This window comes from Tamandua tetradactyla, chromosome 2 (assembly GCF_023851605.1).
Source record: "Tamandua tetradactyla isolate mTamTet1 chromosome 2, mTamTet1.pri, whole genome shotgun sequence".
Lineage (NCBI taxonomy): Eukaryota > Metazoa > Chordata > Mammalia > Pilosa > Myrmecophagidae > Tamandua > Tamandua tetradactyla.
In genome coordinates this window covers 167,895,139-167,909,891 of record NC_135328.1, presented here as the reverse complement: position 1 = coordinate 167,909,891, position 14,753 = coordinate 167,895,139, and the positions used below count along the sequence as shown (strand labels likewise).

The 14,753-nt window shown below is 50.2% G+C and overlaps 1 protein-coding gene across 3 annotated transcripts in view; it reads right to left on the bottom strand.

The window, feature by feature from the left end:
• Positions 1 to 14,753, bottom strand: part of GLIS1 (GLIS family zinc finger 1) — a 307,452-nt gene that overhangs the window by 224,726 nt on the left and 67,973 nt on the right. The window lies entirely within an intron of this gene.

The window sequence follows — 14,753 nt, the reverse complement described above, 5'->3', positions numbered from 1 at the left end:
GGTGGAGTTGCAGACATTAGCAGGAGGGAGGGAAGGCAGGCAGGCAGGCAGGCTTGTGGCTCTCCGAGGCAACCCTCAGAGTGGAGAAGGACAGGGGGGCTGGGCTACATCCCAGCCAACCTGGCACCTGTCACTGGCCAAGGGCTATTGCCCACCATTCACAGAGGCAGTCAACAGTCTCGAAATGGATCAGGAGGTGAGTAAATAGGTCTGCCTTATCTACTGATACAAAAGACATCTACTGGATTCTGCTAGATGTTTTCAGATGACTCCCTCTCTCAGGGAGAGTTGCTCTGTGACATGGGACATGGTTATGCCCCACTCTCATTTCAGGGATCTTCACGGCCTCCAGTTCAGGGGACCTCTCAAGCTGGACCCCTCCGGTGTTGGTGTAACAGCCCCTGCCGTGCCACTGGGTGGGCTGCCAAGCCAACAGCATATCCCTGTCACCTACCTAGCAAGAAAAAAATCCCCCCCAGGGGCCTGAGTGGCTTTGGTCATGCCCTATAGATACGGAACTGCACAGAAGAGAGGCCCCAAGAGTGAGGAAAGCTGGGCTCCAGCACCTTCTGAGAGTGGCCCTTTGCCCAGTACTCTCCTCAGCACTGGGAGGGGGCAGTTCCTGAGTAGACTCTGATCTCATATTCACAAGGACTGGTGATCCCAAAGAGGTCACATAAAATGGGCTTAAAGGATGGAGACCATGGAAAGCTTCTTGGAGGAAGTGACATTTAAGCTGGGCCTAGAAAAATGGGTATAACATGGAGGAATGCAAAAGAAGAGCATTCCAGGCTAAGGGAATGAGATCAACAAAGGCAAGAAGTTGGGAAATCAGGGACCACATGGGGATCAGGAAGTTGTTCAACTGGGTCCACCACACCTTGGCAGACAGCCAAGGGCTGGAACCAGGAGAGAGACAGGAGAAACCCCTCTCACCTGGGGAAGGAGAGCAGACAGAGAAGGCCCCCCCTCAAGGTCCTGAGGCTGGAGGTACTGAAGCAGAGATCCTGCCTTTCCTGGGCTGCCCTTCCAACTTCACCCACAGACAGAGTCTAAAGGCTGGGGAGGGAGAGGAAAGCGCCACCCAGGTTCTACCCACTCTGGCTCCGGGATCCACATTCATTCTCCACCACCAGCCCACACTGACTCTCAAAAAGTAAGGGGGGTGGGGGCGGACCACAGTGGCTCAGCAGGCAAGAATGCTTGCCTGCCAGGCCAGAGGACCTGGGTTCGGTTCCCGGTGCCTGCCCAGGTTAAAAAAAAAAAAAAAGTAACGGGGGCTCTAAAGAATACTTAGGGCATTATATAAGATTCTACAAAGGTTCCACGCACTGGGGTAAGGTTCCAGAAACCTACAACCTCCAGATGGGTCCTTGCATCAGGTAGGTCCTAAAACCTAGAGGGGACAGCCTTTCTAGAACATCTACTAGTTCCATCCCCGTATCCCATATTATTGACAGCCCCTTCCAACATGAAAAAGTTAGAATGGGCATAGCCCAAATACCCCTAAAGAGTGGGAGAAAGATCAAAGGTGATGGTGGAGGTAAACAGAGAAGGTAGGGTTTCACAAATGAGCATGAGTGTTGAATCATTATACTGATATTTCTTTTAGACTCCAGCATCTTAGAGCAACTAGAAGCAAAAATCTAAAATTGTGGAATTGTAACCCATACCAAACTCTGAAATCTCTCCTACAACTAATTGTTGTGCTGTGCTTTGAAATGTATTGCTTTTTTTGTATGTGTGCAATTTTTCTTTAAAAAAAAATTAAAGAATAAATAATTTTTTCTTTAAAAAAAGTCGACTGTGATGATAAAAAAAAAAAAAAAACATTTATTCCTTCTAGCCTCCAATATTCTGGAGCACCTAGAAGGAAAAAATCTGAGAGGATGGTATGGTAGCCCATGACAAATTCTGAGATCTGTCCTACAACTACTTGTTGAAGAGTGCTTTGAAAACTATTGCTTTTTCCTTTGCTTTGTACATATATGCTATATTATACAATTAAAAAGTTAAAAAAAAACAAATAAGTGCAATAGAAAAAAAATAAGTAAGGGGGTTGTGAGAGCACCCATTCAGCACCCAGCACTTAATAGATACGATGAGCAAACAAGTGGATGAATGAACGGACAACCCTGCATCTCTGCCCATCTGTAATACCAGCTGCCTTGTCTGCAGCCCTCACACCACTGACTGGGACCACTTAACCGCACTTCCCCCAGCATGCTCAGCCCTTCCCTGATCTAGGACCCAGCCAAAAGAACTCTTGAGTGTTTCAAAGAGCTAGAACGAGGCACTCAGGGTGGTCACTGGTTCTGCTTTCACCTTGGCCCCATCTCTGAGCTCCTTCCCTGTTCTCTGGGGTGGGGCCCACCATGCTCTCACCATCCACACCATCTCAAGGCTTCATCTGGCCCTGCCTGTGTCTCCTTAGCCATGCACCTTATTTCTGACGCCTCAGTCTGCCTCTCTGGGCTGCCTCCCCTTCACCTCCACCCAGCTCATGGCTCCCCACACCGTCACTCACAACCAGCGTCTAACCAAAGAAAGCCCTCCGAAAACTCATTCCCATCCGGGCAAGGGTCCCCCAGGACCCACCCTCTCCACCAGCTACACCCACAATGGGAATCCCTAGTCCCAAGGCCCAGCCTTTCTCACCACCTGCTGCCCACAGACTCTAGTTCTGATCCAGCTCTCCCTGTCTCATCAAACTCCAAACCACCATCACCACAGTCATGGGTTCATCTAAATTGGCACTTCTCAAAATTTGGTCCTTTGCCTACGGCCAACAGAAGCTTGTTAAAAATGTGCAGATTTCTGAACTCATCCTGAACTCCTTGAGTCAGAATCACTGGGAATGAAGCATGGGAAAATCTCTGGGCCCAGAATCTCACATGCACACACAGCCCGGGCTCAGGATCCCAAAGGCACACATTCAGAGCTGCTGAACTCCCCGCCTGTCCACACTTCCCTACGTCCCAAGCATCCTCCCTCAGCTCACACCTCTCTCTTTTCCTCTGTCCTCCCAGCATCTCCTCCAGCTTCCACATCTTTTCCACTTGCCACTCCCTGCAGTCACTCAGCCAGCATCAACTCATACACTGGCTGAGCTCTGAATGTACTAAAAAAGAGCCCTTCATTTCTGCATAGCTCCACCTTACTGAACTGCCAGTTTCTTTAAAGGGGCCTCTATATTTCTTTCATGGTCAATCCCAACCTCCCTTCTCCCCCACCCCAATGCAGAGTCACCCCACCAGCAGTGCCCAGGTATCCCCATTCAAACCAGCCCCATCCCGGATGTCTGCAGCTGAAAAGGAACAGAGACAATTTATATTATGATGATTTCAGTCCCACCATGGCAGCGGCTCTCCAGTCCCATGTGTTTTGGTGGTAGGATGAGGAGGTTTCCACACCCACAGCCTGTTCTCAGGACAGTGTCTGGCCACCCAGGCCCAGGCTAGTCTCTGCTGCCTACTCTGCAGTTCTTCCTATATCTGTTAAATATCTGACCAACAAACTGCCTCTTTCCTTCTCAATGCAAGCTTTTATTTTCACACAGTCTCTCTTTTCCCTGCAACTAGAGAAGGAAGGATCTGAAAAGTGCTATTAAAAAAAAACAACCCATAAACCAACCCGCTTTTAAGCTAACTATAGTACATATGAGCTTAAACACACTGCCAGATTAATCATCCTTGGGTCCACCTAGGATGTCATACTCTTGCTTAAAAACCTTCCATGGTGAGTTCCATTGTTCTAGGCGCTTCAGTCAATGCCCAGATAATTTGAGAATGCAAAAAGAGTCGCGTCCTGCGGTTCACAAGGCAGCCGTGATGGACTGAAGATGGCTACTGTGGTCATAGCTCTGGTCAGTGAAAACCAACTTTGTAAAGGTGTTGCTGTTCTAATAATAACTCATTAAGAGTTCAAGAAAATGGCACCAAAAATTGAACCCAGGTTTCCAGCATGGCAGGCGAGAACTCTGCCTACTGCACCACCATGGCCCACCCCCTACTCTATTTTTAATGCTGCATATTTTACTTCCTAATTTGCATTTTCAAGGAGAATTATGGTACATAATATATGAATAATTTAAACTATGTCATAAAATATTAAAAGATGTTGTGATATAATTCATTTGGTTGATTATTTTATCTAGTATATTGAACAAATGTATATATGCCAGAAAGCATTTAAGAAACATTAAAAATCATGGCAGAGATATGTTGAAGATTCAAATGTCAAAATCAAAAGTGTGTACATTAACAGATTCTGGGAAGATTATGTATATAACAAGTAAAAAAATTCCCATCAGAGAGGGGAATTTTTAATGCTTATTTTTCTAATGAAATCAGTATGAAAAGTCATAGGATGGGAAATGGAGATTAAAATAATTCTTGTCCTGATAGGAAATGGATTTAAAATCAATTATAAAAATTTGTATAAGCTCTTAATAAATAGCATCTTCCCATCTCTATTCAGATTCTGTTTTTCATCATATACCTGTAATTATTAATACTGATATTACTAATGAGACAAGGTGCATAGACCCTACCTGTGTTAAATCTTTACTGTTTCAGTGAAAATGTTACCATTCAGCAGATCTGCTTTATTACTAATAAGTGATAAAAAATACATGCAAACATATGCACAGTTCTTAAAAATTATATTGTATTGCTAATACTACCCTGGAAATAATGCCACAAGCAGGAAGACCAGAGTGCACAAAGTAACATTATGATATATCTTACTAACCAACACAAATTAGAGAGAATAAAACTGTATTCATGTGAGATAATAAAATGTTTAAGCCAAAAAAAAAAAAAACCTTCCATGGCTCCCCATTGCCTAAAGGATCCAAGTACTCAACACAACCATAAAACAGCCAGTGAAGTCCAATGTACTTGGAATGTGTGTGGAAGGAATGTAAACACTGTGAAAATATGGCAATAAAAATAGCATCATCTAAAAATCATTGATCACTTACTATGTGCTTTATACATATTAATATTTGAACTTCGCAACAACCCTGTGAGGTGGACGCTAATATGGACATTTATAGTTGGGGGCTGTGGTGAGGTACAGGGCTGAGAAGGGAGAGGATTAATCCTGCTCGATCCAGGCCTCTTTCTCCCCACTGGGTTGGAATCAAACACTTGCCCAAGGTCCCCTGCGAGCCGAGTTTCCTGGACAGGCACTGCCACCCTGAGAGGGGCCCGCGGTTCCTCCTGGAACCTGCCAGCTGCTCATCTGCATGCTGGCTGGTGAGGCTCCATCTTTGCTGGCTGGACTGGCCCATCTGTCAGCCTGGCCCTGTGTCGGCTCCCAGGGGCCTCTCCTGCCCCAGAATACAGCTCCACATCCAGGGTTGTCCCTCCATACCTATCTCCCTTCTTTCTGAGACCTCCTAGGTGCACAGCACTTTACAGTGTGCAGATAAACAGGATAGGGTATAACCACCAGTTTACAAAAAAGGAAATAACTGTGGCAATCAGTACGTTCCAGGCACTATTCAATAATTATAATCCTCCCTACAAACCCCTATGAGACTACTATTTGCTCTCTTTTACAGAAGGAAAACTGAGGCACAGAGAAGGGAAGTAACATGTCACAGTCCCATGCCGAGTGGGTGACATTATCGACCAGGCAGGACTTGAACCCACATGTCCCAGGCTGTACAGATGCTGCAGGAACCCCAGCTACTCTGGAGGCTCGTCCAATCCATCCACCCTGCCACTGCCAACCAGCCAAAAGCTTCCGGATGCCCAGGCATGTGGGGCAGGCATCTGGCCAACTGTTTGGAAAGGTTTTCAGCGGCCCTGAGGTCGGGGACCAGAAGCACCCAGCCTCCCCCACCCCATCCTTCCCCCCACAGCACCCCAGCCTGTGCCGCCCTCCTCCCCCAACCCAGCCTCCCATTCCTACCCACTGATCCAAATTTCCATTCCCTCAGCAGCATGAGCTCAGTGGGGAGGAAGGCAATCTGATTACAAGCAGTCCTGGGCTCAGGGTCGCCAAGGGCGTAGGCGTCATAAAGCAGGCGCCATCCCAGGCGCTGGGCAGCGAGGGGAAGACAGAGCCGTAAACCTCGGACGTCGGGGCGCCCTCTGCTATCACTGGGCAGCTTTGTGAGCCTCGGTTTCCACACCTGGAAAATACACCGCATCATACCTGCCTTACCTAACGCCAGGAGGTCGTGCGGCTCAAACTGGCAACGGATGTGGGCATGCTTTGGAAAACAGAACATATGATGCAAACACAAATTGTTACTAATTATTACTGAACAAGCCTCTCCTGAGACCCTTGCCAAGTCTGATGGAGGGTTCTGGGGTCCAGAGAGGAATAAACACAGTCACAGCCCTCAAGAGCTCACTGCCTAGTGGGGGAGACAGATGGTAAACGGGCCGTTACGGCACGGGTGGTCAGTGCTGTGTCGAGAGACGCTCAGGGACAAAGGGGGGCATGAACCCAGCCTGGGAGTCGGTGCAGGTCTTAAAAGATAGCCTTGAAATGAAGCTTAAAGATAAGCAGGAGTTGGCCAAAAAGAGCACTCCAGGCAGAGAGATCATCATGGGTAAAAGCATAGAGACAGAGGGAGCACGGGCTCTCAGGGAAAAGGCGGCTGCAGCGCTGAGAGGAGACAGAAGCCAAGCACCCAGGCCACGGAAGGAGCTCAGAACACGGTCGATCGCTCCCCTTCCCCACAAACCCCACAAGCTTAGAACTCCACGTTCCCTTTCTGCAGCCCGCTGACCCTGGCCTGGACCCTTCTTCACGCCTTATCTTCTTAGACAACCGGGACCCAGTGTTCCTACTTATGTCTGCTGGCACAGGAGAGCCACGGTGACTGATTTTCTGGGCTCCAAACTGGGACCAGCCCATGAACTTAATTTCTGCTGAGGGGAGATGGGTGGGGTGGCAGTGCCATCAGGAAGAATCCCCAGGCTGGGCAGATGCTGCAGACCCCAAGTTCTGCCTCTCACGGACCATGTAAAAGGATGTTATTGTAGGGAGGACCCTAAGACACCTAGCAGAACCAGACACACACATTAAGTATTCAATAGTGAAAACTAAATTCTCAGTAGCATAATAAATTGAGGATGTCTCCAAAAAAAAAAATGCAGGCCACAGGGTCACTCAAGAAGGCTGAAAGGTGGCGCAGGACAATAGTGCAAAGTCACGGGGGCCAGGAGGGGAGAGAGAGAAGGCAGCCTCGGTGGAAGGCTCTTCTGGGCCATTCTGAAAAGAATGTTGGCTCCTTACCTGCCAACCCCCCCAGGTGAGGGAGCAGGGCTGAGCTGTGAGTAGTTCCTAATAAGTCGGGGAAGGTAAGTCAATGAAAATGTTACAACCCACTGGAGGCCCACATCAGTTAAAAGCCGACCATGCAGGGGAGCACCAGCTGCCAGCCTGCTGGCATGAGTGGCCCAAGGAAAAGCACAGGCCCCACTGCTCTCAGCCAGCCCGAGGCCCAAATCCCAGCCGCGTGACCTGCCTGACAGGCTCCCAGCTTCAGGTTCCTGTCAACCTGTGTAATGACCCTCCAAGGTCATGGTCAAAGTCCAACGAGAGGAAGCACAATGTGAAGAGTTAAAAGAGTGAAGGAGCAGGGCAAGATCAGGGCTGGGTGCACTGAAGACCTAACCAGAAGGCAGCAGACACACATTGCTGTACAAGTGAACAAAGACAGGTTCCCCAGCTGGCTTGTGGCCCCTGCTCCCCTGGGAACCCAAGGGGCCCACCTGTGCACTCTGAACTGTCATGGTATCTCCTCTGTCTCCACCAACCTGGGAGCTCCCCAAGGGCAGGGACCCACCTAAGGCACAGCTGCGCCTCTGGTGCCAAGTCTTGCCCGGCCATGAAACAGGCGAGGGCTGACTGCAAAATAGTGAACTGCCCAGAATGGTGGAGGGGTCAGTACCCCTGACCCTGGGCCTCTTCCCTGAGTCCTGGGCACTGGGAGGCACCAGGCGTGGGTTCAAGGAAGGCAGGAGGTGGGGGCGGGGAGGAGGTGGCCCTTTGACAGGGCTCTGGTAGACAGGAGCTCAGAGTCAAGGGAGATACACAACCCACACACTGGCATTTACTGAGCACCTACTGAATCCCAGGTGGTTGCACACAATATCCTGTTCAGCCCCCACAACTACCCTATGAGGGAGACACTATCATCCCATTTTACAGACGAAGAAATGAAAACACTTCATCTGTAAAACCGGAGATGTAGCAGTGCAACCAAGCTCTCCTGTCTTGGGAGAGACTCAGGTCCAACTGAGCCAGGAAAGGACCCCAGCCCTCTGTGGCCTCTGGCCCCAGGTGCCAAAGCATCTGAGAATGGGGGCAGGATGTGCAATCAGGAGGCTGGACTCCAGGTACAAAGATGCCTGAAATGCAAAGAATCCCCAAGGCCATGCAGATCCCAGCAGTAACCCCCAGTTTACAAGGTGGGACAATTCTGAGGGTTTTCCTCCCCTGGGGAACCAGAGAGCTCCAAATAGCGAATGCTACACTCAGTGCAGCCTTGAGTTTAGTAAAGCCAGGAGCAGCTAATGGTTAACAATAAAAATAATATTTTTCCTTCAAGCAATTAAATTGTAATATAGAGCGCACTAATTCCTTCCTGTTCCTTCCCATGGGATCTCAGATCAAGCACCAGGAGAAATAAATTATGTGCTGCTATTACCCACTTGAAACGCAAGTTTTAAAGAATTCTGGGGAAAAAATATTGCCTCCTTCATTAAGGCAGAAGTCTCTGAGGATTTTTATAATGATTTCACATAACAAGTTACCTCTGCAAAGGCAGGATCCACTACCCACCTCCACTCATCTTTAAGACTGATAAATTCACTTCTGGCTCTTTCTCCAGAGAACTGTAGTGTATAAGAACTAATCTTACCAAAGCACAGCTAAAAACCCTCCGTGGCTTCCTAGGTCAATAGAGAAATAAATTAAAAACTCCCCACTGCCCCCCCCCCCCAGCTTGGCCCAGCCCTCCAGGCTCTCCAACCTTATTTCTCTCCATGCGTCCTTGACTCCAGCCAGCACAACTCACTGCTGGTTCTCACACACGCCCTGTGCGCCTCTGCCCACTCGGTTCCCGCTGCCTGGAATTCCCTTTCCACCCGGGCTCCAAGGCCCACCTTCTGCACAGGCCTGGCCTGATTCCCCCAGCTGGAACAGGGCACTCGCTCTCTGAACCCCTGCAGCACTCTCTGTCCCTTAAAGACCTTCCACTCTCGACTTTGGGTGGGAGTCACTTCAGACAGTCATATGAGACGAGGAACAGGACCCCTTAGACATGGATATCGTATCCCCATGGGACCCCTCTTTGTGAGCCTCCCCCGTCCCCACCCTGTACAGTCTAGGCGAATCCACACTGGTTGGGTGAATTAATAAATGAACTCAGTAACTCCTGGAATTGACTTTTCTCCAGCCTGGGGAAGGAGCTGGGAGGGGGCAGGACAAGGATCCACTGACAATTAACCACAGAGTGGGGAGGATGGTCGTGCAGCTTCCAGCCTGGAGAATAATGCACTGATGGGTTCCCAAAGGAAAGTGGGGGGACAGGAGAGATGACAATGCAAATCTGAGCCCATCAGTCCCACCCGAACTCCTTCAGTGGCTCCCCCTGCACACTGGACAGAGCCCGACTTCCTTAGCTTGGCACTCATGGCCCTTGGTGAGCAGGTGGCCAGCCCAGTCGCCCCATTCCCCACTTTCGCTCCTGCTTGGTTGCACGTGCAATTCTCTGCATGTGCAATTCCTCCCACTGCCCTGCCTAAGAGACTCCTATTCATCCTCCAAAACACAGGCCAGTAACCTGTACCTGAATCTTCCACTACCCTGACTGAGGGTGTTCCTAGGTAGACCCAGAGGCTCAGAGCCGCGTCCAGCACAAGGGCTTGACGCTGAGGGCTAACTAAGCATAAATGGAACTGAACCAACCAGAGGAAGAAGGAGAAACAGTTTTGCTGGAAGGACCTACCCATTCCCCAGGCCCCTTGCAGTGTCCAGCCAACGTTTATTTAGCACAACTCTCACCCAACCCTGTTGCAAATGCCTCTTACCATATCACCTCACAGCAACCTGTGAGGTTGGACCACTATTATTATTTTACAGATGAGGGAATGGAGACACACAGAGGTTAAGAGATTTGCTGAGGCCACAGAGCTGATAAGAGCCGGAACTGGGCTCCCAGCTGGTGGTTCTCTAACCAGCACTTCCCTGAAAAACCCAAGTACCGACTGGGGATGGGGGCAGACCAGGGCTGTTCCAGTGGCCAAACCTCATACGTGTGACACCTCTCCTACTCCACGTCTATTTTTGGAGAACTACCCTCCTCTGCCCCAAAGAATCCTCTGTGCGGCCCAGGCCGGTGTTCTGAGGACTCTCCACCCCACCCGCTCCCACTGCCCCAGACCAGACAGCAAACAAACAGGGCCCGATGAAGGAACCAACCAGAAAATCCCATAAACTCTCCTAGGAACGCACCCCTCCCCTCCACGGCGGTACGGGATTATGTCTGAGCTGAGGGACAACCTAAGCCCATAGCTCTGAAGACAAAAGCAAAAGGCAACATCCCCTTGGAAAGATGCCTCAGAGGGTGACGCAGAAGGAGTTCCAGACAGTGATTTTCCATCCTGAGGACTCTTCTGAATCCTTGATGTCATGGACCAGGAACAGAAGTTGGCTTGGGCTCATGCTGCTGTGTCACCTCATCTCCCCAAAAGGGTCACAGCCAGTGGTTCCTTAGGAACTCAAGGTTCTCTCCACTTAGAGTCTGTCAAAGCTGACAAGCAAGGCCAGCTACCCTTTCCCGGGCGTCAGGCATGAACTGCTTGCTGTCATCTTCCCCTCCCACACCCCAAGCACGTAACCCTGCCTGTGGGCACTGTCCCCACCTCCCCCCAGCCTGGTTCCATGCAGTTGGGGGATGAGAGAAGGTGAGCTCAGAAGGCCAGCCCTCGGGCCAAGCCCAGGGACCTCTGTCCAGCTGCTGCCACCTGGATACAGGTGGGCGAGGCAGGTGCCAAAACAGAGAGTGGAGTGGTCTTTTGAAATGACCACCTCTAGAGCGTTTCAGCCAACAGGGCCACAGATGTGCCTGCCGCCGTCGTGGGTGCTGCTCACATGTTACCCAGCATGTCGCTCTGCCAAGCTTTCCCCATCATTTCCATTCCAAAAAAACCCAGTCCCTCTCACAGCCCCATCATTTGATGGTTTACAAGCCCCTTGACCTAGATTATCTCATCTGACCCTCGCCACAGCCCTACATGGGTGGCATCGTGACCCCATTTTGCAGAGAAGGAAATGGACTGAGGGAGGGAGGCAACTCGCCCAAGGTCTCAGGAAGTACCCACCGTGGAAGAGGACACTGAGGCACAGAGTGTCCTGTTCTGCAAAAAGTCACCCAGCTAGAAGGAGAGGAGCCAGGATTCAAATCCAGGTCTTCCTGGCCCAAAGCCGAGATGTTGAGCTGGACTCCCTCTGTAGGGTGATGGCAGAGCCCAGCTACATGCCAGCCAGGCCCCCAGCCCCACCACTGTCCCCCACTACTCCAAACACCCCAGAACACCTACAGTACCCAAGGACTCAATGTAGAGGAACGAACGCACGATGGAGGGTTGGGTCTCCTGCTCTCGATACTCAGCAAGGCTTGGTCTGCCCTAGGACCTCAGCCACAGAAGATCCTAAACTTCTTTGTGTGGCCATCAAACTCTAAGCAGAGAACCAGCGCTGACCAATCTGCTAACGATCCTTCCACAGATCTTGGGATCCTGTCCACAGAAGGCCAGCCTGCCCACAGGGCACAGGGTAGGGTGGTATCTGTGACTTGTCCTCCTCTGAGGTGCTCCTGTGCCTGAAACACACCTCAGCTCACTGTCATGGCATCTGTTCAACAGACCTTCTCTGCCTTCGAAGTAAGATAGAGCTCGATTCGAACCCCTGCTCTGCTTGCTACTAAGCAGCTGGGGCAAGTGACTCCCCTTTGCCTCTGCTGCATTCCACATAAAACGTAATCCCATGTCTTCCTGGCAGGTACCGTTCATGCACTCTGTCCCGGGCACTGGTCTAAGCCCTTTATGTCCAGTAACTCAATCTCCACCCCCGTCCTATGAAGCAGGTACTATTATTATCCCCATTTGACAGGAAAGGAGACACAAACACGGGGCACCTGGTACAGACCCTAGCACCCAGAGCTGCTCAAAAGCATGAGTCCTCCATTCCCTTAGTAAATCCACGTGAGGCTTGAGGACCCTGATGGTAACAGGACAGCCATGTCCCAAAGTATCCACAAAGCAACTGGTTTCCGTGCAGCCCTGAACACAAACCTCCCAATGGAGACGATCAGACGGATCTCTCAATTCTTCCTGCCCAGGAGAGGAAGGCTTCCCAGCTCCCCTTCGATAAAACAGGGTGTTGGGCTGGCCAAGCAACGTCACAGACTCTCTATGGCCTCAAGATTCTGTAACCCGGCCTGGGATTCGCGAGGCAGGCAAAGCACTCTGGATCCCTCTACAACCAAAACTGCCCAAATTTAAGCCTCTTAGATTTTCTTATTTTAATCAAGCCTAGCCCAGGGCAACATTCTTCAATAAGGGGGATTTGTTTAGCTTATTTGAGAATCAGTGTTACCTACTAAAGAAACACGACCCTTCTCCCTCATTCCCTCTTATGCATTAAGACTGTACCGGGTTTTTAAAAATTCTTCTCTCCTTGCTTGGAAGAAATGTCGGCCCTGCAGATCAGGCAATATTTTCTTAGGCCCACGAGGCTCACAGCAGCACCATAAGTAATTGCACTTTCAGCGGGTTCCCCACTGCTCATTGTCAGCGTTACTTTTAACCCCTTGTTTCAAAAATCTCGTAACAGAAATAAAATAGGTATCATCGATTCCAGCCTACCATGGTGTTCTAGTTTGCTAGCTGCCAGAATGCAACACACCAGAGACGGATTGGCTTTTAATAAAAGGGGATTTATTTTGTTGGTTCTTCAGAGGAAAGGCAGCTAACTTTCCACTGAGGTTTTTTCTTACACGGAAGGCACAGGATGGTCTCTGCTGGTCTTCTCTCCAGGCCCCTGGGTTCCAACAACTTTCCCCGGGGTAACTTCTTTCTGCATCTCCAAAGGCCTGGGCTGAGCTGCAAGTGCTGAGATGAGGAATGCCGACCTGCTTAGCTGTGCTATGTTGAGCTCTCTCATTTAAGCACCAGCCAATTAAGTCAAACTCACCCATTGCAGCAGACACGCCTCCTAGCCGACTGTAGATGTCATTAGTAATAGATGAGGTTCACATACCATTGGCTTATGTCTGCAGCAACAAGACTAGGTATGCTCACCTGGCCAAGCTGACAACTGAATCTAACTAACACACATGGCGAAATTAGGGCACAGAGAGGGAATGTAACTTGCCTAAGGTCACACAGAATTAAGGGCAGAATCATTCAGTGGTTTGTTCAGTAATGAGCCAGTCCCTGACCCCGTGAGGCTTTTAATTCAGTGGACTCTCTATTTTGCATGCCATCCTAAGCCTGGACAGTAGGTGAACTGTGGTGCCTTTCAAGGAGGCTGGGAAAGGAGATGGAGAGGAACAGATGGAAAAGGAGGAGGAGGAGGGAGGAAGCGAGTTAGCTGTAAGACAGAGGGAGTCTGAGGTGCCTCCTGCTTCCGAGAGTGGAGAGTGCGCCTCTTTCATTCCGATTCCAGAGGCCCAGAGTCCCTCCGAGGGTGGGGCAGTGGGGCGGGGACAGAGCAGGCCGTTCCTGCACGGGGGCCTGACCTCCATTTAGCTCCTGGCTCTGTGGAACTACTAGCCCCTAAATCTTAAGCAGGTCACATCCCCTCAGAGTTCCCTTTCCCCTTCCCACCCACCCCAGAGGAGTATGTTGAGGTTAAAGGAGGCAAATGCTCTTTGTAACCTTCCACAGTCACACTCAGTGGTTGTCACATTTACATAGTTTGCAGTTTGCCAGGTGCTTTCACATGCTCTACTTCATGGGCCCCTCCCAGCAGCCCTGCAGTGGACACAGAGAGGGGAGTCCTTCCCCCATTTTGAAGATGAGTAACAGGAGACCAAGAGAGGAGAAAAGACCAGGGGGAGCCCGAACTCCTATCATAACCCCCGCACGTGCCTCCCGAGTCATTGGGTGAATGAACGAAGGAGGCCTTGTCCCTCTTAAGGCTTTCCCCAGGCCCCATGCTGCCTCCTGGGAAGATGTGACAGATTCTAACTCAGAGCCAGGTGCTGAGCTCCTCCCAAGTTCTAGCCCAGATCCAGAACCTTCACGTCTACTATGAACTCTTTGCTCCTATAAAGCAGCTAGGCTGGTTAGAAGGCCTGAAAAACAACTATAAATATATATATAAAAAAAAATCTTGCACTCATTAGTTCCCAATTCACCTGCCATCATGGGTCCAGAAAAAAAAGAAGAGATGAGTGTTTTGGCTGGGCTCAGTCCCCAAGGGTCAAAGTGGCAAACCTCTCTTCCCTGCCCCCAGCCCCTTCTGAGGCAACAGAAGGCAGAGGAGAAAGGAAAGGAGGAAGAAAGAGAAGAAAGGAGGGGGAGAAGGGGAAAGCCTCCCATCCCAAGCTGTTTCAGATATTTTTTATATTTCCCCAAATCCTTTCATTGACCTCCATGGAAAGACTCCCCATTAGGCCAATGCTGAGCTTTTCCATTAATGTTCCCAGGAACTCTGAGGAAGGCCAAGGGAACACCCCATTTCCTGGTGCAAGAGTCAGCCAGGTCCACCCTGGC